The sequence below is a fragment of the Eschrichtius robustus genome, chromosome 18 (genome assembly GCF_028021215.1).
Source record: "Eschrichtius robustus isolate mEscRob2 chromosome 18, mEscRob2.pri, whole genome shotgun sequence".
Taxonomy (NCBI): domain Eukaryota; kingdom Metazoa; phylum Chordata; class Mammalia; order Artiodactyla; family Eschrichtiidae; genus Eschrichtius; species Eschrichtius robustus.
Genome location: NC_090841.1, coordinates 8,410,164 through 8,435,620, shown reverse-complemented (window position 1 = coordinate 8,435,620; position 25,457 = coordinate 8,410,164). Strand labels below are relative to the sequence as shown.

The 25,457-nt window shown below is 44.3% G+C and overlaps 1 long non-coding RNA gene across 2 annotated transcripts; it reads right to left on the bottom strand.

Annotated features, from left to right (window-relative positions):
* Positions 1–3,445: 3,445 nt before the first annotated feature.
* LOC137751896 (uncharacterized) lies at positions 3,446–25,414 on the bottom strand. Of its 2 annotated transcripts, none has more exons than XR_011070982.1 (3): positions 25,240–25,414; positions 14,589–20,716; positions 3,446–3,528 (listed from the first exon to the last, which is right to left on the bottom strand). It is a non-coding gene; the product is annotated as an uncharacterized lncRNA (long non-coding RNA). The 2 variants fall into 2 exon arrangements; XR_011070983.1 differs by having other exon boundaries at positions 25,274–25,414.
* Positions 25,415–25,457: the final 43 nt, after the last annotated feature.

Sequence of the window (25,457 nt, the reverse complement as noted above, 5' to 3'; positions counted from 1 at the left end):
AAAGAATGCCCACAATTTTATGGAAGGATTATTGAAAACCCTTCCATTTTCCAATTGTGTATCAGTGAAGCTGAATTTTCTTCATTTACTTCATCCAAAACAATATATCCCAACAGATAAAATGAAGAAACAAATATAAGAATCCATCTTCTATTAAACAAGATATTAAAGAATTTACAAGAATGGGGGCTTCCCTGGTGGTGCAGTGGTTAAGAATCCGCCTGCCAATGCAGGGGACACGGGTTCGAGCCCTGGTCCGAGAAGATCCCACATGCCGTGGAGGAACTAAGCCCATGCGCCACAACTACTGAGCATGCGCTCTAGAGCCTGCAAGCCACAACTACTGAGCCCGCAGGCCACAACTACTGAAGCCTGATCCTAGAGCCTGTGCTCCGCAACAAGAGAAGACATGGCAATGAGAAGCCCGCGTGCCACAACAAAGAGTAGCCCCTGCTCGCCACAACTAGAGAAAGCCTGCCTGCAGCAATGAAGACCCAACGCAGCCAAAAATAAATAAATAAAATAAACAGATTTTAAAAAAAATTATAAAAAAGAATTTACAAGAATGTAAATTAATGACAGTCTTCTAATTTGGGGGGAATATATAGTTATTTCTCAAAAAAATATATTAACATGTGATAGGTTAAGTATAGTTATTTTTAATGAATTGATAAATCACTGTTAAAAATCTTTGGTCTTATATCTAATATTGTACAACAAATATTGAGACATGACCCACATAAACGAAAGTTCTTTGGGGTCCTCAATAATTTTTAAGAGTACAAAGGGGTCCTAAGACCAAAAAGCTTGCAAACTGCCAGTTCAGGACATATAACTTGTAAACTGTAGGAGCCAGGACTCAATCCCTGGTCAGTCTGGCTCCAAAATGCTCCTTCTTACCCTGAATTGCTCCCTGTTTTGGTTTAGATTTGTTGCATTTAAGGTGCCAAATTTCCAAGAATCCCACTTTGCCTCTCAATTACCTATTTATACTCCTAATCACTAAGGATTTAAAATAACAAATATCAGTCAGATGGGCAACGTTATGCTATGGTAACAAACAACTTGAAAATTTCAGTGGCTTAAAGCTACCAAGGCTTTCTTGATCCTGCCAGGTCTGCTGCTGGCCTGGATGCACCTCCAGGCCAGCTGTTCTGCACCATGGGTGACCTCCAGGCTAGCTGCCATGTCAGCTCGAGTTCCCTTTCACGGCCATCATTGCAGTGGGAGCACGCGTGCCAGCAGACAAATGCTTCTGCGACAGTCACCCCTGCGCAGGTTTCACTGCAGGCTGGGGAGGGTGTAGTCCTCCTAGCCAGAGGAGAGGAGAGCTCGGTACTGCTGAGCCCGGTGCTACACACCACCTATCCTTGCTCTCCACCTCCGTCCTGTAACATCCCAGCATCTGCTCTGAGGATGCGACGCCAGGTGGTGTGAGGGGGCACCAACAAGGTTCAAGGCTTTCTTTTCATTTTATTTTTTAAATTTTATTGGAGAATAGTTGATTTACAATGCCGTGTTAGTTTCAGATGTTCAGCACAATGATTCATATGTGTGTGTGTGTGTATATATATATATTTGAATATATATATTCTTTTTCAGGTTCTTTTCCCTTATAGGCTATTACAGAATATTGAAATATTGAGTATAGTTCCCTGTGCTATACAGTAGGTCCTCGTTGGTTATCTATTTTATGTATAGTTTGTTTTCTATGTCTGTGGGTCTATTTCTGTTTTTAAGTAAGTTCATTTGTATCTCTTTTCTTTTTTTTTTTTTTTGGCTGCACTGCACAACTTGCAGGATCTCAGTTCCCCCAACCAGGGAGTCAAACCTGGGCCACGGCAGTGAAAGCCCAGCATCCTAACCACTAGGCCACCAGGGAACTCTATGTATCCCTTTTTTTTGGTGAGATATATATATATATATATATATATATATATATATATATATATATATATATATAAAATATATTATTCAGCCATAAAAAAGGATGAAATAATACCCTTTGCAGCAACATAGATGGACCTAGAGATTATCATACTACATGAAGTGAGTCAGACAGAGAAAGACAAATATCATATGACATCACTTATAGGTGGAATCTAAGGGTTCAGTTTTTAGAACTTAGCCTCTCCCCTTCAGAAACTCACAAAATATCTGGAAAGAAAAGACGAGACAACAAGTATGTCACCTTACCTGTGTACGGCTCCTCACTATGTACCAGGTAACCACACAAATAATCGCACACAAGGCCGTTAGAGGAGAAATCTAGACGAATTGAGCAGTTATGAGTGTTCTTGGGAGAAAGAAAACTCTGGCTTGGATAATCAAGGATGGTTTCAGGGAGAAGGTGGAATTTGAATAGAGGTCATGAAATGGGGGAAGGACCCAAACTGGTAGAAATGGAAAAAGGGGGAAAATGATGTAAAGACATAAAGTCAGTGAAGTAAGAGAAATACTTGCAGGAAGGCGCATAGACAGTGTGACCACAGTTCATCACATCAGGAAGTGTCTTCTAGCACACAGATAATTTCAGGGTGAGAAGACAGGAAAGCTGTCTGCAGGGGACAGTAGCAAGCCCAGGAGTGAGCACTGGCCCTGGTGAGGACACAAGTCCCTGGGAGGGGAGGGGGCACCTGACCAGGCCCAGGGAAGGAGGCCACAGGGCCCTGAGGACATCTCATTAATCCACGAGAGAAATGTTAGGCTTAGCGATACGGACATCATTTAATTGAAAATGCTAGAACCAAAATGTGATTTATGTCTCTTTTCTTCTAAAAATATACTTCCTTTATAATTCCTTGACTTCAATAACAATAAAATAGCTGTGGCATGATAATGTCTCCCACAATTGAAACACAATTTTCAGAAATAGCATTTTACTAGCTTTAAGTCAAGTGGATGTTGGAATCTCTGGCTTAAACTGTCAGGTTCTTTGGCTTTCAAGAGGGGGTAAGTCCTGGTTTGGTGTTTCCCTGCTTTGTACACTGACATCTACTTTGGGAGGGACAGAAGGGAAGGAGAAGAAAAGAGACTCCAAATCTTGAGATCCATTTATGCCTCTGCTCAGGGAAGCTGCCGTGACTCACTGAAGCACCCAGGGGTTGGTTGAGAATAGGGAGAAATTAAAGTGGGGCAGTGGTGTTGGAAGAGAAGAGAACATGGCAGGCACAGAATTTAAAGGACCTCTCAATGTTTGGAATCAACATATTCTTTCTATGATCCCTTCAAGGTAGCATCCCTCAGCCTGCTTAAATGTTTGAGGTTAAATCACAGAATATATGAAGCTAGCACAGTGGAAGGAAGTTGAGGCAAGATGGTTGAGGCCTTGAGTGGCAAGCTTACAAAGCTGTGCTTTCTTTGATAGTCAGTAGTGACGCTTTGTGTTGCTGAGAGACTGACTCACCAAAGAAGTCTCTGGAGGGAGAATCTGGATGCACCAGAGTGTAGACAGATGACAGTGAGGTGGTTTGAAGACTGTTGTGATGGTCCAGGCATAAGTCGACAGGAGCTGAACTAGAGCCGTGGCTGCAGAATTAGGAAAAGAAAGGGAATGTAGGAGTCATCGTGAAGGATAAATCGAAAAGACTGAGGTTTAACCAGAAGGAATCAAGCGTGATTCTGAATTTGGAATCTGAGTGGCCAAGTACCATGGTCAGAGAAGTGAGGGAAAAGGGCATGTTAAGTGTTTCTGTTTTCTGTATTAGACAAATTGCATTCGAGGTGAAGGTGGGCCAGTTAAATAGAAACATTCAGTAGGCAGATAGACACGAAGAATGAAACCAAGAAAAGGGTCAGTGACTGAAGTACAGATTCGAAGTGACCCACAAAAGAATTGGAAAAAAATTTCACAGGAGTCATTAAGAGCAAAGAGAGTGGGAAATGGCAGAACACCAAGTTAGGGGCACCATCCTGAGGGCTGTTAGGTTTTTTCCTCTTGACACCAAATACTTTTCCAACACCCCATCTCCAACTCTCTGACACCAGCTGGGTGTCCAGCGATTCAATTCTGACACTATCTACCTGGACTTACTGTCAGATCCCACAAGTTAAAAGCCTCAGTCCCACAGACTGCCCCATTTCAGATGCCAGTTGCAAGCCCGCATCACCCATACTTCTGACCGAGGGGCTAAAAATGTGGGGTTCCCACCACCTTCTCTTCAGGTTCAGTGATTTCCTAGAACAGCTCACAGAACTGAGGAAGTCACCTTAGGTTTATCAGTTTATTACAAAAGATGTATATGAACAACCAGATGGAGAGGTACTTTGGGCAACATCCAAAAGGGTCCCATGCACAGGAGCTTCTGCCCCCAGTGAACTGGGGTGCACCACCCTCCAGGCATATGGAAGTACTGGCCAACCTGAAAGCACTCCGAATGCCATCATTTACGGGTTTTTATGGAGGTTTCATTACATAGGCATGATTGATTAAAGAATTGGTCATTGGTGATTAACTCAATCTCCAGCCTCTAGCCTCAATCTCTCTCTTCCCTGGAGGTTGGGAGTGACGGGGGTGAGGGGAGCTGAAAGCTCCAAGCTTCTAATCAAGGCTTGGTCTTTCTGGCAACCAGCCCCACCCTGAAGTATCTAGGGGCCCACCGAGAGTCACTTCATTAGAACGAAAGAAACTCCTATCACCCTTATCACTTAGGAAGTTCCAAGGGTTTTAGGAGCTCTGTGCCAGAAGCCAAAGAAAAGACCAAATACGTTGTCATGATATCCCAGAGGCTGTCCTCATTTAAGGGTCAAGGGAAGGAAGAGAAGCGAGTGACAAAAGCACTCAGACAGGTTGGGGGGAGCCAGACCAGGCATTTCAGAAGGAGGTAGAAAGTGAATGTGGAGCTTTCCTTTTTTGTTTTGGCTGCACCTCGCAGCTTATGGGATCTTAGTTCCCTGACCAAGGGTTGAATCCGGGCCCTCAGCAGTGAGAGCGTGGAGTCCTAACCACTGGACCGCCAGGGAAGTCCTTTTGACTCTCCAGCATCTCAGCCCTTTGCTACGTTGAGGGAATTCCTCACCTTACTGAGCAAAGCCTAATCACTTTCCCAGCCTCCCTTGCAGCTAGGGAGGAAGTGGGGGCATAACCTTGACCCTGCCGATCAGACACTCACGTCCCAGCCTCTGAACAAGTGGCTAGGGATGCTGCAGCGGACACTGCAGTGAAAGGTGGCAGCAGCAACAGGTCATCCAGTGTTGGTGCCGCCAACAGTGTAAGCAGCAATGCCCAGGGCCAGCGGCAGAGTCCATGGATCAATCTCCAGCAGGATTCAGGGACTTATTCTTGGTTTCCTGGCCTTCAGGCCTGGTTCCCTGCCCCTCTGCCATGTCCACTCCCCAATCCCCCCAGATTATTTGAGCTACCCAGTACCTTTCTGTTCCTTTTCTCCTTAAATCAGCCTGAGCGATTTCTGCTACTTGCAACTAAGACCCAGAACTAGTACAAAAATGTTGCCAACAATATTAAGTACTGCAGACTGTTCAAGAGGGCATTTGGTGTCACAATTTGGTTATTTGTGATTTCAGACAGGTATCTAGTAATAGGAATAACATGTTATCAGGAGTGGAAAAGACAGTCAGTACAAAGACGATGCTTATCTAACCCCATGTCTGAGACCACCTCTGTGCTCACCAACAGTATGGATTTGGCTATGGACTGCTGGAGGACCATTATGGTCCAAGAGTTAAAAATCTGAGGCCCTCTCCTGCTCGGGGCTACATTTTAGAGGTTCGGTGAAGCAGGAGAGTTTTTTGATTCTCATTCCTTCTTCCTCCTGCAGAGGTAGACCCACTCAGCAACACAACTAGGAAGAGGATCCCACAGATTGGTCCAGTGGGGCAGTGGGAAGGTCTGATCAGCCATCCTTCTCTTTCCTCCCCTCCAGTCCTTCACACGGGGTAAAACACAGGGCCAAGAGCTTGGCAAACAAAGTCCTTCACACCCTGGTCTCGACCTTTCCACCACCTGGTCCGCCTCTCCCTCCCCTTGCCGATCCCAACATGGATGCAGGGCTCCCTCCAGCCTCCCCACATGTGGTTAAAGTGTCATATTCTTTCACACATGTGAAAGACACTGCGATATTCTTCTTCTGACTAACATGCTCCCTCCACTTTTCTGCCTGGCAAAATCACAGGCTTCCCGGGGAATTCAGATCAAGTATTGCTTATTAGGGGAAGTTATTCTGAGTCCTCCACACCTCAGATCACACCTCAATCAATTCCTGTTTCTGGTCTCATTTAGCAGTGTTCTCTAAACGACCAATTATACACCACAGCTACCTATGTCTGTTTATAAATTATATGTGTGTCACTGGACCAATAATGTCTATCTAAAAAATACAAAAATAGAAAAATTTAAAGTGTGAGATCAAAAATATGCAGACAAGTTCTAATATTTCTTTCCTGTCCCTCTCCACCCCCATCCCTGGGACCACACCCTTTGGGCATAATTCTATCATATTCATATCATCTCTCACAACCTATTATAATTCTGTTTCAATACCCTGTCTAATTTGCCTGTGTATCTACACAGTGCCTGACACAAAGTAGGTGCTTATAATTATCTGTTGAATTAACTTATATAACATTAGAAATCATTTTTTATAAATACTTCAAGGTTCCCATAATTTCTCAGTAATGGCTGATTTTAGAAGTTAGTGCATTAAATGACTTATGGGAAAAAAATGCAGTTTAAAACTCAAGCAAATTGCTCTCCTTCATTCAAACTGTCCCAACACGCGTGCTCAGTTGGGTTTTCTCCTGTCAGTCTCGGATGTACGCCTTAGGGCACAAATGAACACAATCCAATCCCAGGCCTGGGCTATTAAAAATTCTAGATCTGAGTTTGTTTGGAAATGAAGTATCTGGACATTACCATCTCAGCTAGGACTGGGTCATTAATTTGCAAATGTGAAATTCTCCCCAAACAAGCCAAAAGCCCAGCTATTCACACAAGTTTTGAGTCGGAGGAAAAAAAAAAAACAAAACTAGGAATATACTTTAAATAGTCACAATTCCCATTTCTGAAAGTTCTACTCAGTTTGGGCATTCAAGGCTCAAACTTTTCTTCTTTTTTTTTTTCTTTCATATTTATTTATTTATTTATTTTGGCTGCACCGGGTCTTAGTTGCGGCACTCGGGATCGTCGTTGCAGCATGCGGGATCTCTTAGTTGTGGCATTTGGACTTCTTAGCTGTGGTATGCAGGATCAAGTTCCCCGCCAGGGACTGAACCCAGGCTGCCTACATTGGAAGGGCGGAGTCTTACCCACTGGACCGCCGGAGAAGTCCCTTAGTGCTTTTTCTTATGAGAATTATCTGAGAGTGAACGCTTGTTAAAAAATAGAATCTTTAAAAACTACTATTATGTTGTGGTCCTTCATGATGTTCATTCTAGTTGTTTAAATTATAGTGCTGATGGCCAAGCTAATCAGGCAACAATGTATTAACGTGTTAATAATTGTGTGAGTTCTCTGAGGAGAGCCTGAGTGCACCTGCCTGGAGGGGAGGGGCCTGGGGAGTGTTGATTCTGCATGAAGTTCTAGAGCATCATTTCCCAGCATCCTGCAAATAAACCTCCAAAACATCCCCTTTAATATTTTCTTTTTTAGGAAAAGCTAACTTGAAATAGGTCCATAAAGAGTCTTAACTGAGCACGTACTCTTTATTTTGTTCTCTGTTTATTTCTCCCTCAAGACAGCATTACGTTTCTGTTAAGGGGTATTTGGAAACAATAATATGGGTGAGCTATCAGGAATGCTGCTTTTGTTTGGGAAACCCTACAGATAAGGAAATTAACAGTAGATTGTATATGTTATTAAAGGAGCTGCTTAGGGGTTGAGGTGGCATTTAGGGTAATAGACCACTCCTTCATCCTTCCCCCTTGGGATTTATTCCTAAGTGTCCTACACCCAAGGAACAGTAGCCGAAGAACTGCTAGAACGACAAACTCTACTGCTGAGCTGGAGTTAGGCTGGGTGCATATGGCTGAATATGGTTGAGGCCAGGAGGCTAAGAGAAGCCTTTTGCTTCCAATCCTTCCCTTCCAAGTCTAAGGTGCCCGGGTCGGTAGAGCAGAGCAAATCCACTTGCCCAGGCAATCAAATGGTGAGAAATGACAAGCAGGGCCCTGAGGAGGCAGAACATAAAAAAAAGGAGTAGGTCTTGTCAGTCTAGACTTTTAAGACCAACAACACAGCTCACTAGCAAAACCCAGGCCAGGGAATGTCTTGAATTCTAATCATTCAGATCATCAAGTTCTCCTTCTGCAGAAGCACTACGGTGCTTGAGAGTAAGGATAAATATGGGTTAAAGTATTCCATCCACTATGGGGAGGGAGGCTGAAAATGAGAAGGTCTGAAAATTCCTCTTCTCCAATAATGGTAATATTCAGTTCTATGATTTACTGGTGATTTTGAAATTTCATGGGTTTGAGGTTATGTATCTGTCAGGTTAGGCTGTGCTATACTGAAGTAACAAATGACCCCCAAACTCTCAGAGGCTTACATAATAAAGATTTATTTCTCTCTCATACTAAGTGTCTATCAAGGGTCAGCTGAAGTTCTACTCCACATCATTCTGATTCTAGGACCCAAGATGACAGAGCAGCCTATGCCTGGGACCTTGGCAGTTATACCAAAAGGGGAAAAAATACAACAAACCACACATCATTTTTGTTCACATCTCTTTGGGCAAAGTAAGTTGCGAAGCCACACGTGAGGGAGGGGATGTGTCAACATTTCTAGGAAACGTTACCACAAGCAGAACACTGAACATGGTTGAACCATACTACAGCGTGTAACCAGGATGTTACATTCTTACGTTTTATACTGATCTCAGAGAACTTTAGAAAAGTGAGACACAAGAGAGACCTGGAAATGGAGAAATACAGCTATGGAAGTGTTCTAGCCTCAGATTTGCTTCACTGTCAAATAAAAAAAACACCCACAAAAAACAAATATAGGCCTATTTTTGTGCACAACACACATCCATATCAGGGCGTTCTGCCCTCTGGTGTCCTCACTCAGAGACACACGTCTTCACCCCATCTCTGCCACATGGTGGACCCAGGGCAGGGAAAGAGAACGTGCTCACGTACACACACTGTCTTAAAGCCTTTCACCAAGAGGTAACACACGACACTCCTGCTCCCATTCTGTTGACCAAAATAGGTCACGTGGCCATGTCCAAATTGAAAGGGAAAGTATTATCCCACAAGGTACCTGGAAGGAGGAGAACCAAACTACAGGTGACCACCCCCCAGTGACACCCATGGGAGGTACTGAAGAGGTTACATCAGTCGAAGGTGCCAAGGCTGAGCAATTGAATAAAGAATCACTTCAGGACCTTCTCTCGTGGCGCGGTGGTTAAGAATCCGCCTGCCAATGCAGGGGACACGGGTTCCAGCCTCGGTCCAGGAAGATCCCACATGCCGCGGAGCAACTAGGCCCGCGAGCCACAACTACTGAGCCTGCGCGTCTGGAGCCTGTGCTCCGCAACAAGAGAGGCCGCGACAGTGAGAGGCCCGCGCACCGCGATGAAGAGTGGCCCCCGCTCGCCGCAACTAGAGGAAGCCCTCGCACAGAAACGAAGACCCAACACAGCCAAAAATAAATAAATAAATAAATAAATGTATTAAAAAAAAAAAAAAAAGAATCCAGAATCCACCAAGCACCTGTGACTGCTCTGGCCAGATTTTGAAGAATAGGGGAAAAAGAAAAAAGAAAATACATCTTTTATTTGTCCCTTCAACTTTAATTTCTCTGTGGAAAAAAAAAATGAAAGGGTTAAAGTGTTATATGTGGATGCAAAATTTGAGTTGTTTTGGATACTAGCCCTGAGTTATCTAGGCTGGGTTCACACCTGGTGCTCACTGTGTAAAACTGAGGGAAACCCAGTGGGGTATGGAAATCAATTACTGATGAGCTCTCAGCCTGTCGTTGAGTGTGACCCCGGGTAGAGCAACGAATGCCTTGCCTTGAGCCAGCTTAGAGGTCACATCATAAAGGTCTTGGGGGACTCAAACGCCCTATCGATTCCTGTGGGAGGGAAGGGGGAGGATAATTCTGTGAAGGGCCCAGGGTCAACTCCCCCGCTGGGCACAGACGCACGGTGTCTGGGGCCCACAGTTCTTCTAGCGGCCCAGGACAATGTTTTATGTTCTTTTAAAATCAGAAGAAAAAAATAACTTTAGGTCAAAGAAAATGTTTTAATATATAATATTAATAGATTCATCTTTTTACCACTGGGTTAGTAAAATATAGTTTTTATTTTTTATGGAAAAAAGGGCTCATGAAGACAAAAGCACTGAAGACCCATGAAAGTCATAATTTGGTGCTAGAAGGGGCACCCAGGATTGTCCCCTAACCTTCTCTCTGGAGAGCACTAGAAATATGGTTAGCTACCATGTGATCCAGCACTCCCACTCCTGGGCATATATCTGGAAAAAAACATAATTTGGAAAGATACATGCACCCCAACGTTCGTTGCAGCACTATTTACAATAACCAAGGCATGGAAGCAACCTAAATGTCCATCAACCGAGGAATGGATAAAGAAGATGTGGTACATATATACAATGGAATGTTAGCCATAAAAAAGAACAAAATAATGCCATTTGCAGCAACATGGATGGATCTAGAGACTGTCATACTGAGTAAAATAAGTTAGAGAAAGACAAATATTATATGATATTGTTTATATTTGGAATCTTAAAAAAGGGTACAAATTAACTTATCTACAAAACAGAGACAGAGTTACAGATGTAGAAAACAAACTTGTTACCGGGAGGTAAGGGGAGGGCGGGAATAATTGGGAGACTGGGACTGACACATACACACTACTATACATAAAATAGATAACTAATAAGGACCTACTATATAACACGGGGACCTCTACTCCATACTCTGTAATGGCCTATATGGGAAAAGGATCTAAAACAGAGCGGATATATGTATATGTATAACTGATTCGCTTTGCTGTACACCTGAAACTAACAGAACATTGTAAATCAACTATACTCCAATAAAAATTATTTTTTTTAAAAAAAGAAAAAGTAAAGAAAAATAAATAAATAAATACACATTCCGAACAGAAAAAAAAGAAAGAAAGATGGTTGACCCAACCTGACTATCGAATGCATTTGAGATTAACAAGCCAAGAACACAAATCAGGAAATTCAGGCCTCAAAGGGAAGATAGAGTTTCCGCCCACTCCCCACCCCAGGGCACACTGTGGAAGAGTGCTGATAAGACGGTCAAGTCTCCATAATAACCTGGGGATCTAGAGATGGTGGGGCTTTCCTGGTGCTGGAGTGTCACGAGAATGGGATTACAGTGCTCAGCCAGAGCCGAAAGTCTACTTTTGGAGTCCCCTCCTGCAATGTGAGGCCCTGTGTGAGGCCTGGAGTTGTTCCCAGCACGGTTCCTCCTTCTCCCTACAGCGAGCAGGGGTGGGAGCTTCAGCGAGTTCTACCCTCTGCCTTAGGGAGCAGCTATTATTTCTCTGGATCGCTCCTCCCCGGGGTGCTTTTGCCCCCAGCCTCATCTTTCCTCACCATTCTCTCTCACCTGCACCATCTCAAGAACATCCGACCTGGTGACCCTGTTTCCACCCTCGCCCCCTGCAGTGTAGACCTGTGCTACCCAGGATAACCACAAGCCAGGAAGGGCTATTAAGCACTTGAGATGTGACTCTTCTAAAGTAAGAGATGCTGTAAGAGTGAAATATACAACAGGTTTTGAAGATTTAGTATATAAAAAATGTATTAACAAGCTCAATCGTTTTATATTGATCACAGGTTGTGCTCTTAATAAATTAGGTATATTAGATTCAATATATTAAAATATTTCCACCTGTTTCTTTTTACTTGTTAAGGTGGCTACTAGAAAAAAACTTTTAATTACGTATATGACTTGCGTTTGTGGCTCATGTTATATTTCTATTGAACAACGTTGCTCTGGACCCCGTGCAGTGCCTCGAGTGATCCTTTGAGAGCCATGAGTCTCATGTCACTTCTCTACTCAAACTCTCCAATGGCTTCACATGTCATTCAGGGGCAAATAAAAGATCTTATTTTGGCCTATGAGGCCTCAGATGGTCATAGATGATCCCAAATACCTCTCCGACCCCCTTGCCTGCCACTCTTGCCTCTGCCACTCCATTCAGGGCACACTGGCCTCCTTGCTACTCACTGAACCTGCCAACCAGGCTTCTACCCCAGGGCCTTTGCATGTGTTGTTCCCTTTGCTCAGAACCCCTTCCCCAGATATTTGTATGTCACTCCCTCTTTCCTTCAGGTCTCTGCTCAGTTGTTACCATCCTATTTAAAGTAGGATTGCATACACATGTGCGTGCATGTGCGCGCGCGCACACACGCACACACACACACACACACACACACACACACACACACACACACAAATTACCCTGTACTACCCATTCCCTCCTTACTCTGCTTTAGTTTTCTTCATGGTGCTTACCACAGCTGTCATTTTTCTGTCAGTCTCCCTATCTTAGAATGTAAGCTACATGAGGGTAAGGATTTCTGTGTGTTCTTTACTGCTAAAGACTAAGTGCCTAGAACAGTGTCTGGCATGTAGTAGACACTCCATGAATGTTTGTTGAATGGTTATCAGAGCAGTAAATATGTGTGGATCCGGTGGGGGGGGAAAGCCCAGGCTGCCCCTCAGGTCTGCTGGTAGCCGAAGCAAAAGGATCTCCTTCACTACCAATAGATTTCTACACTGGGGTTTGAAGCAAAAGCGTCACAGCAATGGGGTTCCCTTTGCCTGATCTTGTCTCTACAGAAACTAAGGAGGTGACTATGGTGAGACGGGACCTGGGCACCATCCAAATATCATCAACCCTAACACAGCTCACGAAAGTCTGTGTGTGTGTGTGTGATTGTTTTCTCTTTCTTTCTTTGTTTCTTTCTTCCTTCCTTCCTCCCTCCCTCCCTTCCTTCCTTCCTCCCAACTAAAACAAAATATAATATTTTAAAATTCTTAGGTAAAATCAAAGAAAGCAAAGAAATCCAAAGCGCATAAAACCAGTTACTGTAAGGCTTGGGCTGTGCTCTTACAATAACTAGAGTCAAGTCACAGATGGATTAAATTTTCGAGAGCGAGGCCTGGCTTCCTCGGGCTTCGGCTTTCATCTGTCTCCAGGTCATCTGTGCTCTGGACATTACCTCATTTCCCATTACCTAGAGTTCTCCTGAACATTCTCGACCATTCAAGGAGAAGCTGGAACGTCAGCTTTGCTTGCTGAGAAACCCTTGTTTTCTAGAGACCTCTAGATCGCAATTCAGTCACTCTACGCACAGTTAATTCCCGTCCTTCCGGTCGGCCCCCTACTCTGCCCCCACTGGCCTCGGGTGTCATCTCTGTGGGCTGTTCCCACTCCTCTGGACTCAAGGCAGTGCCCCCCTCCACACAGACCAGATTCAGCAGCTCGGTCCCAACTAACAGGGAAATGGGAGCCTCGAGGCTGCGGGGCTGCAGAGGGTAAGAGGACCTCCTGGGCCAGCCTCACCGCCTGAGAGCAGCCGGTGGACCCTTCGTGCCCCTTCCCCAGGGGAGGGCTGGGCTCCGCCCCGTGCGGGCTCCCACAGGAGTACTGTCCCCGCCAACCCTCCTGAAGCCTCCCCACTCCATCCCCGCAGACTGCCCTGCGCCCCTGATGGAGTGAAAATTCTGTCCCAGTCTTTGGGACTCACCTGTTGGGGATGTTATGACTTAGGCTGTGCTTGAAGAAAGGGAAGAATGACCTAAAAGCACGTTCTGTTTCCTCACACCCACCTGCACCCATGTCCACCCCTCTCGCCCTCCACCCTGCCAGCCAAAGCCTCCAGGACCGTCCCCATCACTCCCCCGCCCCTACTGAGCAAGCACAGGCTTCCGTGTTTAACACCCAGCTCTACCACTTAATCGCTTCACAGTTCGGGGAATCACTTAATCCAACTGAGTCTTATTTGTAAAACGAGGATGAAATACAAAGCACCCGGCTCAGCGAGACCTGGGAGGTTCTCTGGAAAACGTGTCTGACGCTCACCCCCTCTCCTCCTCCCAGGGGTAAGTACTACGTCAAGCTGGAGCTGGGCCTGGCTTTGCCCCCACCTGAGCAAGGCCCACGATGGAAGGAATGCATCGCGGGGGCAAAGCTCACATGAGAGGTGGATAAAGAAAGTTGCGGCAAGTCATGATGAGCCCACCTGGGCCCCTGGATATGGCTGAGCCCAAATCAGATGCACCTCAAAACTTTCAAGCTACGTGAATCAATACATTCTCCTTTTTTGTTCTTTTTTGTTGGTTGGTTGTCTGCTTGTTGCCTGAAGTTGCAAAAGCCCAAACTGAAATACTACATTTCTCGTCCCTGGCTCTTAACTTAGGCAGCTTTGTGTAAGATTTTCATGAATCTCTGGCTCCCCTGGGTGGCAAAGAGAATAAATTCACGTTTCTAGGATTCCTACTCTCTGCATAAGCATCCTCATTTCTACAATTTATTTACACTTCGACTCCTCTGGTCTCAGATACATTCGTGTTTGCTCTTAACCCACAAATGTTTCAACAGAGATTTTTTCCCATGGCTCACCTGCTCTCCTGGCTGTGGTCACGCTGTGTCTGCTGTAAGCCCACTGAATCCCCTCACTGGTCCTGTTCCGGGTGGCCGTTGGGTTTGGGTCAGGGGTATAGTGAGTGGCTCGAGCCAGGAGGGCAGCGGGTCACCCTCCTCCAGTCAGGACACGAAGCACCATCTTGATATTATTAGAAGGTTTCACCAACCACGTGACTCCATCACGCTTTTTTAAAAGCCCCAGTCAGGTGAACTGGGTTCATCCAAATTACTCCAAATGAGGAAAGTGCAAATTGGGGAAAAAAAAAAAAAAAGTCAAGCGGATAGGTATTTCCATTATGTAATTTGTGAGGACATATTAGAAACACAAAGGGACTTCCCTGGCAGTCCATGCTTCCACTGCAGGGGGCGCGGGTTCCGTCCCGGCCGGGGAACTAAGATCCCACATGTCACGCGGTGCGGCCAGAAAATTAATTAATTAATTAAAAAATTAAAAACAAAAACACAAAGATTTGGGCATATGGGTTTTACTTGCGCAGATCAATTTCCTGGAGAGCCAGTGCTATGACTTGGAACGCTTACAGTTTCATACTCAGAGGCAGTCTGGAAACACACAGTTATGTGTTCACTCTGATGTGCTTACGTTTTTACATCATTGTTGTCCCTTTCTTATTTCAGAAACCTGCTTGTCGTCACAGCTATCAGCACCTCCTGTGCATTTGCACATTTGGACCTGAGATGGGGGACCCTTCCTCCAGCTGCCCACCTCAGCTCAGGGGTCAACAACTTATTGCCCCTCCCACACCCTTGCCCCAGGCTGGGCTAGGGTCTCACTTCTTTTCCAATTATTGTTCCAACAGTAATGTTCCAATGATGTTCCATGCACAGCGCTGTCATTACAATGATTCCTGGATAATTATCTGTTTAGGGGTTGTGTCCCCAACTAGATTGGGAAGCTTGGGGTGTGGTCTTTATCTCTTTTTGCTTCCTAGCACTGGGCTTGGTTCAAAATTTACTTATTTATTCATTTACTTTTTAAAATATTTATTTATTTGGCTGTGCTTGGTCTTGGTTGCGGCACGCAGGAATTTTTTAGTTGCAGCATGAGAACTCTTAGTTGCGGCATGCATGTGGGATCTAGTTCCCTGACCAGGGATTGAACCCAGGGCCCCTGCATTGGGAGCCCGGAGTCTTAGCCCCTGGACCACCAGGGAAGTCCCCAAAGTTTAGTAAATGAATATATAAGTTAGAAGGACAGGAGAACATAAAATAGCATTTGTTGAGGATCTACTGGCTAGATGTCTTAGAGCACGGTGGTATTTAACAGGAGATCATAAGTAAATGAATTTAACAAGGGGACGTACCTAGCACACAGTGGACATGTTTGTTGAATGAATGATGGTGGATCCGCATTCTGAAAATGAAGATGTTGAGGCTCAGAGAGCTTAAGCTGCTTCCTAGAGTCACACAGTTAGAGAGTGAGGTTTGGGCATAGCTCTCTCTGGTCCCTAAGTCCTTGGTTTCACCTATACCTCCCTGTGGCCTTTCACTTATATCTCCCTGCATCCCTCACCCCAGCAGGTAGGCAAACATTTTTTGTTGATAATGAATCTTTGAATCAACTGTAACACTCTTACATAATGGCTCTTTATGGAAGGAATTCCACAAATATTTGTCGGATGAATGGATGAATGGCTAGACTTGGGGAAACTTCCCACGCTGAACAAGGGCGGCTGACTAGCCCTTTCAGTGCGTGGTATTGTAACATTCCTTTAGAAAATGTGCCAGTGTCACTAGAGCGATCTGCTAAGCAGAAATGTAATGTGTTATAAAATAACACTGGGGAGGGGCTTCCCTGGTGGTGCAGTGGTTGAGAATCTGCCTGCCAATGCAGGGGACACGGGTTCGAGCCCTGGTCTGGGAAGATCCCACGTGCCGCGGAGCAGCTGGGCCCGTGAGCCACAATTACTGAGCCTGCATGTCTGGAGCCTGTGCTCCACAACAAGAGAGGCTGCGATAGTGAGAGGCCCGCGCACCGTGATGAAGAGTGGCCCCCGCTTGCCGCAACTAGAGAAAGCCCTCGCACAGAAACGAAGACCCAACACAGCCATAAATAAATAAATAAATACTTAAAAAATATATATATGTATGTTCCTATGGCCATTTAAAAAAAAATAACACTGGGGAAAGGGCTTTAAGAACCATGTAATAGAAATAAAGGTTTAAAAAAAAATAAAGTTAATCTTTCCAGGACACTGACAAAGTTAAAATCTATGGCATTCAGAATCTTCTCAAGACTCTCTCACAGCAGAAAGAAGGCATTTAAATCTCCGTGCTAAAATTTGATTCTCTGATTTTGAATGATCCGCAAAGATATTAACACAGATCTACCGAACTTTTTGAAATCTGTGACTGTCGATCGTCTGAGCAGCGATGCCACAGAAGCGGCACCCTGCGAAAGACGAGGAAGGGTAAGCCGTTGCGTGTTGTCGTGCTGGGAGAGGATTATGAGGGGAAGGAAGTGTGGAGGTGTCTTTGGTGAGCAGGAGGTCAAGTCATCAGGCAATAACAACCGCAGCTGCTGTTCATCGTGCTCCGTTCTTATGGCAGGCACCTTGCTTACGTCGTATTATTTAATTGGTCTCCGCAAAGCCACAACGTGGTAGGTTTCCTATCCACATTACAGGTACGATTTCACAGAGGTTAAGAAACATGCCCACGAGAGGTTGTGGGCCAGGACTTACACCCAGATCCATCTGACTCCAGACACAGAGCCTAGTGTGCCGTCTTGAAACTCTCACTGCAACACCGAATCCACAGCCCGGCCAGCCGGCCCCGAACCTTGTCCTAAGAGCTGCTTCCCCTTCAGCTTCCTGAGGGCAGGGCCTCAGGCCGGTCCTCACCACGTCTCCAGTCAAAGCGAAGGCCTTGCACGCCGAAGGTGCTCATCCATTGTAGGTGAAGCCAAGCGTGCAGAGTTGACTAATTAGGAAAAATCACGTCAAGCTGAAGGCTAACAGGCATTTTCATTATGTAATCTGTAAGGACATGTTTAAAAGCACAAAGGTCTGGCCGTATTGGTTTTATGGTATCACGCATGATTAATTTCCTGGAGCCCCACTGCTACTGAAAAAAGTCAACGAGGTACTTGGAACCGTTCCCGGAAGGGTTCAGTACTGGGGTCCCCCCTCCCCCCTTCCTGCCAAGCACCCCGTCATTCCCTTGCAAACAGACACACTTTACTCTGCCCAGGGAAGAGTTCTGATTCTGTTCAAGGACAAATGCCATCCTCAAGGACATGTCATAGGTCACAGTAGTGAAAGTGGGGCTTCCGTACTCTCAGGAAACAAAAAAGTCCTTTTGTTTCATCGCTGCCCCAGTGGTAATGAGCCTAGATCGGTTCTGCTCCTCCTTAGGACGTGTCCTCACCGTTGGAAGACCAAGCAAGGCCAGTGCAGGGACAGAGGGGAAAATGGTCTGCTGTGGTTTGTTCCAGGAGAGAAGGGCACTTTTTTACAGTTGATGATGTAAGACAGGACTGGGGATGCCTTTTGCTCGTTAGGCCCCTCAGCCCTTGGAAGGCCAAGAAGAAACTGGACAGGAACAGAACATGCGTGCAGGGCTTAAGAACCTTGGCAGTGGGTGATCAGGCATCTACATTCCGGGACAGTTAGGAGACGCAACTAATAGTAAATGAGGAGGCTGGAGACAGGTATAGAGAGGCAGGTGTCAGGAGCTAAAGACAGACTTTCCTGACTTTTTGTCTTGGGCTGACCCTGTTCCCTCCCTTCAGACACAAAGGTGTCAACTGAAATAAAAATGCACAACCTGATAGCTGTGAGTTTCAGTTTCATCTGGGGACTTACTGAGGACAATAGCCGGGGAGACAGTCTTTCAGAGAGCTCTGAGGAACGGCTCCCAAGAGGTAAGGGAGGAGGTCAGCATGTTACTGAAAGTGGGGTTCTGGCTGATTGCTGCTCAAAAGCCAGTAACTAGGCAAGGTTGGTGGAAAGGGAAGTTTGCTTTATTTTGGAGGTCAGCAACCGGAACTGGGGTGGGGAGGGAGGGAGGGAGGGCAGACTCCTCTCCAAAGGCCAATTCCCCTCACAGACAATCAGGGGGCAAGAGCTGTATACATGGAGGGAGGGGGCTACCTGGAGAAACAGCACAGTAACAGCCAGCTCTGACAGGCATCTTGAAGTCAGTCATGCAGTGGTCTGACCAGCGTCATCTCGATTGTTTTAAATGCAGTTAGTCTTTAGTTCCAGGGTCAGTTTGTTCCCATTTCTTTGAGGCCAGTCCTCAGAATTGTGGCAGCTTCTGTCATGGCTACAGCCTGGTCATCAGGTAGTTAACTTCTTCCACCTGGGGGTTTCAGTATCTATAAGACAGCTCACAGGATAGGGCTTAGATCTATAGCCCTTGAAGAGGAATTAAGGTCCTAGACTATGCTTAATGACTAAACAATTATTATTTAGTCTTGTTGGACTGTTTCCCTTTGTTTCTGCACTTTCTCACTTCTCTGATTAAACTTACTCTTTGGCTAAAGATTTTCCACAGACAAAAGGCAGGCGGAGGACATGGGGGGAGGTGGGGAGGACCCTGGGGTCCTGCTCCTGTGATTTTGGAGAAGGGACAGGTGCAATCAAGCACACATCTTGGTACAAGGTTACTGCTGGCCACAAGGCACAAAAATCTTAATGCTTTTAGTGTTTTCTAAGTATGGGAAGATGTAAGAAATTGGGTTCATAAACTTTTCTCCTGAAAATATCTTTCTAAAGGCCTGTTCCGCCAGCTCTCCCAGAGCACAGACTGCCTCATCCTGACCTCTGTCAACTCCTTTCAAGGTGTGTTGAAGGTCAGTGACAGCAGCGGCTAATGACTTAATCCTTGTAGAGCTGGATGGCGAGTGACATTCTTCAGTTGGTGAAGGGGAAGAATTTATATAGTCAAAAAATGAAAAGGGTTGATAAATTGTGAACTCCTCAGAAGAGAGGCTTTGCAAGCATAAACTAAAGTGCAATAACATATTTGTGGAGTGTACTTTCTTTAAAATGAAAAAAAACAATTTACAGGGAGTTCCCTGGCGGTCCAGTGGTTAGGACTCAGTGCTTTCACTGCTGAGGGCAGGGGTTCAATCCCTGGTCAGGGAACTGAAATCCCTCAAGCCATGCAGCATGACCAAAAAAAAAAAAAAAAAAAAAGAAAAAAAAAAAAGAAAGAAAGAAAGAAAGAAAAATAACAGTTTACAAACTTCCTCAGGAAAAAGACTGAACATTTCAGAATTTAAATATCTGGTTTCAGGGTCGTTAGTCGGCAATATCAGCTTCCCAACAGTAACTGTGTTTTCCCCTCTCTAGGAGGTTAGAGGGATACATCTTCTTCAATGCTTTACTCATTCCTTCGAACATACCTTAAGCCTTATGCTTGCTGATGTAGAAAGCAGTTGGAAGTCATGTGCAATTATTTTGGAGTGCCTTGTCTTTCAGAATTGGCAAGAAATACCCTTTTTGCTGTTTCTCCTTTGTGTTGGGGAATTAAAGTAACTTGAATTTGCATGACTCTCAGGTCTCACGTCTCTCTCTTTCCCACATTATTCTAGTTGTTCACCACGAGACAACTGACTCTTTGTGATTCTATCCATCCTTGCCAAGATTTCACTTTGCAATCAGGTAGCCAGCTCTCCCCAAGTGTCGAAGAAGGGATTTCATTTCACTTGGCACAAATGATGTAAGAACTCCCACTTGTCCAATAAAAACACAGCCTGAAAATGTTATTCATTCTACCACTCCCACCCTCCCGAGCGGATTATTAATTTGTTGGAGGAACTGAATACACCCTCGGTTCCAAGAACCTGATGTGCCACCCACCAACGGCATCCATCATAAATGCTAACATCTCTGGAGCTCAGACACATCCTGGTCTCAGAGTCTATCTGGTTCAAAAAAAAAAAAAAAAAAAAACCAGCACTTTGGTGGTTATTTCCTCTCTGAAAGGAAGATGCTTCCTTTCAACAGGGCAAATCCAAATAGTCTGTACTGAAATGACTCATCTTTAAGTGTAAGAACTTTGAACTTACCCCCATTATAGTTCAGAATAGAGAAGACACAGGATCCTCTTTGTCCCTTTGCTTTTTCTCCCATGTGCTGAAGAAACAAAGAGAAGAGGAAAAGAGGGATCTATTTATAGCATGTGAATTTAGTTTTCAGGGTGAAAAATCAGAATGGTATGTAAGGCAGCAATGATCCTGGTTATCCAAACACTAAATTTCTTTCTTTTTTCTACTAAAACAGAATGGTTAAGGTAACCATAAATGTAAGAATTATTTAAGAATTTTCAGTAACTGTGCAGGCATTCAAATTACTATTTCACAAGCAAGGAAACTAAGCCACAGAAAAGTGGTGAGTTATGCATACTTGTCTGAGGGAAATAGTTTATAATCACAAAAATACTTCTCAACCACAGTCAAAATGAACTCCTTGGAACGGGTAGGGCACATTTTCACAACAAGCATGTCCTGTAGCTAAACGGGAGGCATCCTACCCCTCTGCACCTATTGGACCAAATACAGGCTGGCGTTGCCTGACTCATTCATAATGAGGCCACCGTTCTTCCCATCTTAGTCTCTGTGGTTCAGAAATCAAACATACTTTTTCTCTCAAAAACATGTCCTAAGACTATACCTTTTTTGTTCCAGTGAAGCTTAAATAAAATCTTACAGCTATGGTTCTCAATCGGGGACAACTTTGGGGGCGAGGGGTGCTGCTACTGGTATCTAGTGGGTAGAGGCCTGGGCTGCTGCTAAACATCCTACAATGCACAGGACAGTCCCCACACAACCAAGAACTACCTGCCCTAATATGTCAACAGTTGAAAAACCCTGTATTAGAGGAAAGCTGATACATGTCCCTTTTTCCTAATAAGTTTATAAGGTCACTGCCTTCCTGAACCATACAACTGAAAGAGAAAAAATAAGTTAATGCGTACATAAATAAATAACTGCAGTTTGTGGTATATATTGGAAAAGAAATAAACAGATTAACAATACAGGGTAACTGGGTAACCAGGAGATGCTTCGGATAATAGAGCCAAGGAAGACCTACCTTGCAGAGGAAATTAGGATGTTTTTGTCAGCAACTAACAAACTCCCAACTCAAGCTGGCCTAAGCAGTAAGGAAACGTATGGTTCACACAATTTAAATCCAGAGGTAGGGTGGGTTTCAGGGTTGGCTTATGCCACTGGCTCCAACTTCTATCCAACTCTGTATGCCAGCTTCCTTTTCAGGTCTGTAGTGAGGGCGTTGTAATAGTCATAACCTCACAAGAACTTGCCTGGAGGAAACAGGAGGAGGTGGAGGGCATGGAGATGGAGAGGGGTAGAGAGGTAAGGCTCCCGTCCCTGCTTTCTACGTGATGGTACACAGAGTCCCCTGGTTGGGCTGAGTAGGTCACGGGCCCACCCCTGAACCAATGACTGTGGTCAAGGGAAATGAATGTGCTGATTGGCTCAAGCCAATCAGTGCCCACCCTTGGCGCCAGGTTCACCTTAACAACTAAACAAACACTGGGTATTCCTTCGGGAAGGGTGATGTGCTTATTGGCTGGCATTCAGAATCTTCCTCTGTGGGAGACGAGATTTACACTGAGCCTTGAAGGATGAGAAGGAGCTGCCCTAGCCAAGAGCCTGAGGAAGAGCTTTCTAGACAGGCCAGACAAGCACAGAAGCCTTGAGGTAGGATAAAAGGCCATGGTGCTCCAGGGGGAAAGTAGTTCTCAGTGAGCTTGGAGGGGCAGATATGAACATTAATCCTATAATCTGAGTTTTTGTTAACCACAGTTGTTGTAAAATATTATGATCCTTTGTAGGTTAGAAGAAAAAAAACATATAGTCTTTGTTTCCTTCAGGATTTTTCCATGTATTACTATTTTTAGGTGATCATTCTTTCTCATATAACTTAAAAACAAGACAAAATAGATTTCATGGGTACCAATTAAATTTTTTTTAAAAATATTTATTGATTGATTTTGGCTGCGCCGGGTCTTAGTTGAGGCATGCGGACTTCTTAGTTGCGGCATGCATGCCGGATCTAGTTCCCTGACCAGGGATCGAACCCGGAGCCCCTGCATTGGGAGCTCAGAGTCTTACCCACTGGACCACCAGGGAAGTCCCAGTACCAATTAATTCTTAAAGAATAAATTTCAAGTTAATATATGAGAAGGAAAAAAAAAACTTTAGAAAGAAAACACTGAAAGAGGCTGCAATGGACAAGATTTCAGATATCTGGGCATTCAGACGTACTGGCATTACAGACAAGCTGTACAAAAGGCACCCTGATTTAGAACAAGTTTGAACTCCTTCTGTAACCTCCAGCACCCGGCACCATGCTGAATACAGAGGAGACCACAAGAACACTGACTCACACCAGAAGTTGACGGTAATAAGCACTTTCATGTATATTAGTCTATCTATATAGCCACTCTTTGCCCATCACTTCCTTCCTTCCAAGGAAGCGCCTGTCACAGCTCTTCACATCTACTGCACATTCTCTAAGAGGCATTTTTATTTGAGCTTTTTTCTTTTACATTTGCATATTTTGTCTTTTTGTTGTTGTTCTTCGGGAGCTGTCTCTGCTTCCAGGTTTGAGAACCCTCTTTGTTCTCTAAGACAAATATGGGGAAAAACCCCAATAACTGCAATGGTAGCTGCTAGCAGACTTAGGATAAAGTCACCTTAATTCCCTGTTTACTTCTGGATCTACAACAAGATAGCAATTGGTTGGGATGACTTTTATCTGGTTTTATTCTACAATTTCTGACACTGTGGTAGAAATAGTATGAGAAATTGTGTATATATTAAAAACATAATAAATCAAAACAAATAAAATGTAATAAAATAATAAAAATGACAAGGATTCTAAGAACATCATAAATGCATTATTAGATAATAAATGTGGTAGTTCATATTGCCCGTACTCATTCACCTGTTCCAGTAAATAAATAGTTAAAGTGGACTGATTAAATATAAAAGGGGGCTACACAAAATCGGCATCCACAACAGTACAAGTTGAGCTAAAAGTTCTGGTACTGGCTTTTCTTGACTAGTATTACTACTACTATGACTACAACTTACTGAATATCTATTACCAAACTAGATGTTTTATTTGTATCTAATCCTTCCAAACTCCCAACAAGATAGGTATATGTCCATTTTACCCATGTTGAAACTGAAGCCCCAGGAAGAATTCAAAGAATATTAAACGGATATCAGATAATAATGACGCATGTTTAGTGCTTTACATAGCCCTTCAGTCATTACACATATTCTGTGAGGTGGCACACAGGAAGGCTTGGTAATTATCTCAAGGTCACAGAGCTGGCCAATTAATAAGAAGTATACATAGCCAAGATTCAAGCCCATGAAGTCGAACTCCAGGGGCTCTCACAAGCTGTACTATAAAGCATATCAGTATTGCCCCAGGATTTGAATCTGATCCAAATCTGTCTGGCTCCAAAGACCTAGAACTGTTTCTTTCTCCTTTCTGCACAAGCTTCCTATAAAAATGTGGGAAGCAGCAAAAAAATCTCTAAGTTCTATTTCTGTTCGAAAATGCTATGATTTCATGGATTTTAATATAAGGTTTTCATATGCCAAAAAAAAAAAAAAAAAAAAAATGAGGGCGGGGGAGTCAAGAAGTTTTTGTAAAGCAAACCAAAAATAATTATAGCTAACTATATTTTCAAATTTATGAATACAGTCACCTTTAGAGACTATTTTATTAAATTCTCTCCACCTTAAAGGTGAGTTAACTGAAGCACATAAGGATTAAGTACCTTTTGTCTAACTGCCGGGTCAAACATACAATTGATTTTGTATGCAACATAAACCTGGCCTTTTAGCCTTGTCTCTGATTTAACCTCCTAAGGACTGCCATACTCTTAATTTTTCTAACTTCAGGTCGAAATTCCTACGGATTTCATATGTATTCCTACGTCCCTGAGGGAGCGTCAGCAAGGAGCAAACTTAAAAGGACACTGAAGGGTAGAAAAGACCTGACAATACCAGCAGAGTTCCCCCCCCCTTTTTTTTTTCTTTTTATGCTCATCTCATTACTGAAAATAAGTTAATAGGGATATCGCTTTTCAGGGAAAGAAACAAAAACTGACTCTGATCAAGCAAGAAGCAAAACTTATAATTTATGACTCGGGAGTGGCGGGGCAGAACAAGGTCCGTTCAAGTCAGCTGTATCAAAAATAAACAGGAAGTGATACCACAGAGAGCTTTCCAAATTACGCCACACCTAAAATTCGCTTAAAAAAACCAAAACCCACAGAACCCTGACATTTTATTCCACAAAAGAATATCCTGCCGCTGATGAATACAAGAATATTTAACACAAACCCTTACGCTTGTTACTAGAAGTTGAAACGTAAACTCCTTTTTCTAATTCATAATTCACCAGCCGTGGGGTAATCTAGACAATAATAGAAGCGAATACCGAACAAGCAGGCAAACAAAATAACGCTGTGGCTGGAAAACGAGCGAAAAGCGATAAAGGGAAGCTCCCCCTCTCCCGCGAGTCCCCCAAGACAAAGCCGGCTCCCAGCCCGCACTGCGACCGGGACTACACATCCCAGCATGCAAGGCGACACGGTCTCCCAGTCGAACTACCGTTCCCGACACGCTCTCCTGACAGCGGGCCGACCTCTCTGGAGTCCGGGGGTCTCGGGGTCTCTGCAGGAGGGGGGTGTGTCTCCGCCCGCCCAGCTTTTCCTTCGAGTCTAAGGGTCAGATACCATCGCCCACTAGTAAATAACGAAGATTACGATTTTTCGAGTCATTCTTCGTTGCCCGTTTTATTAAGACAGCAAAGAGCCTCAGGCTAGGGC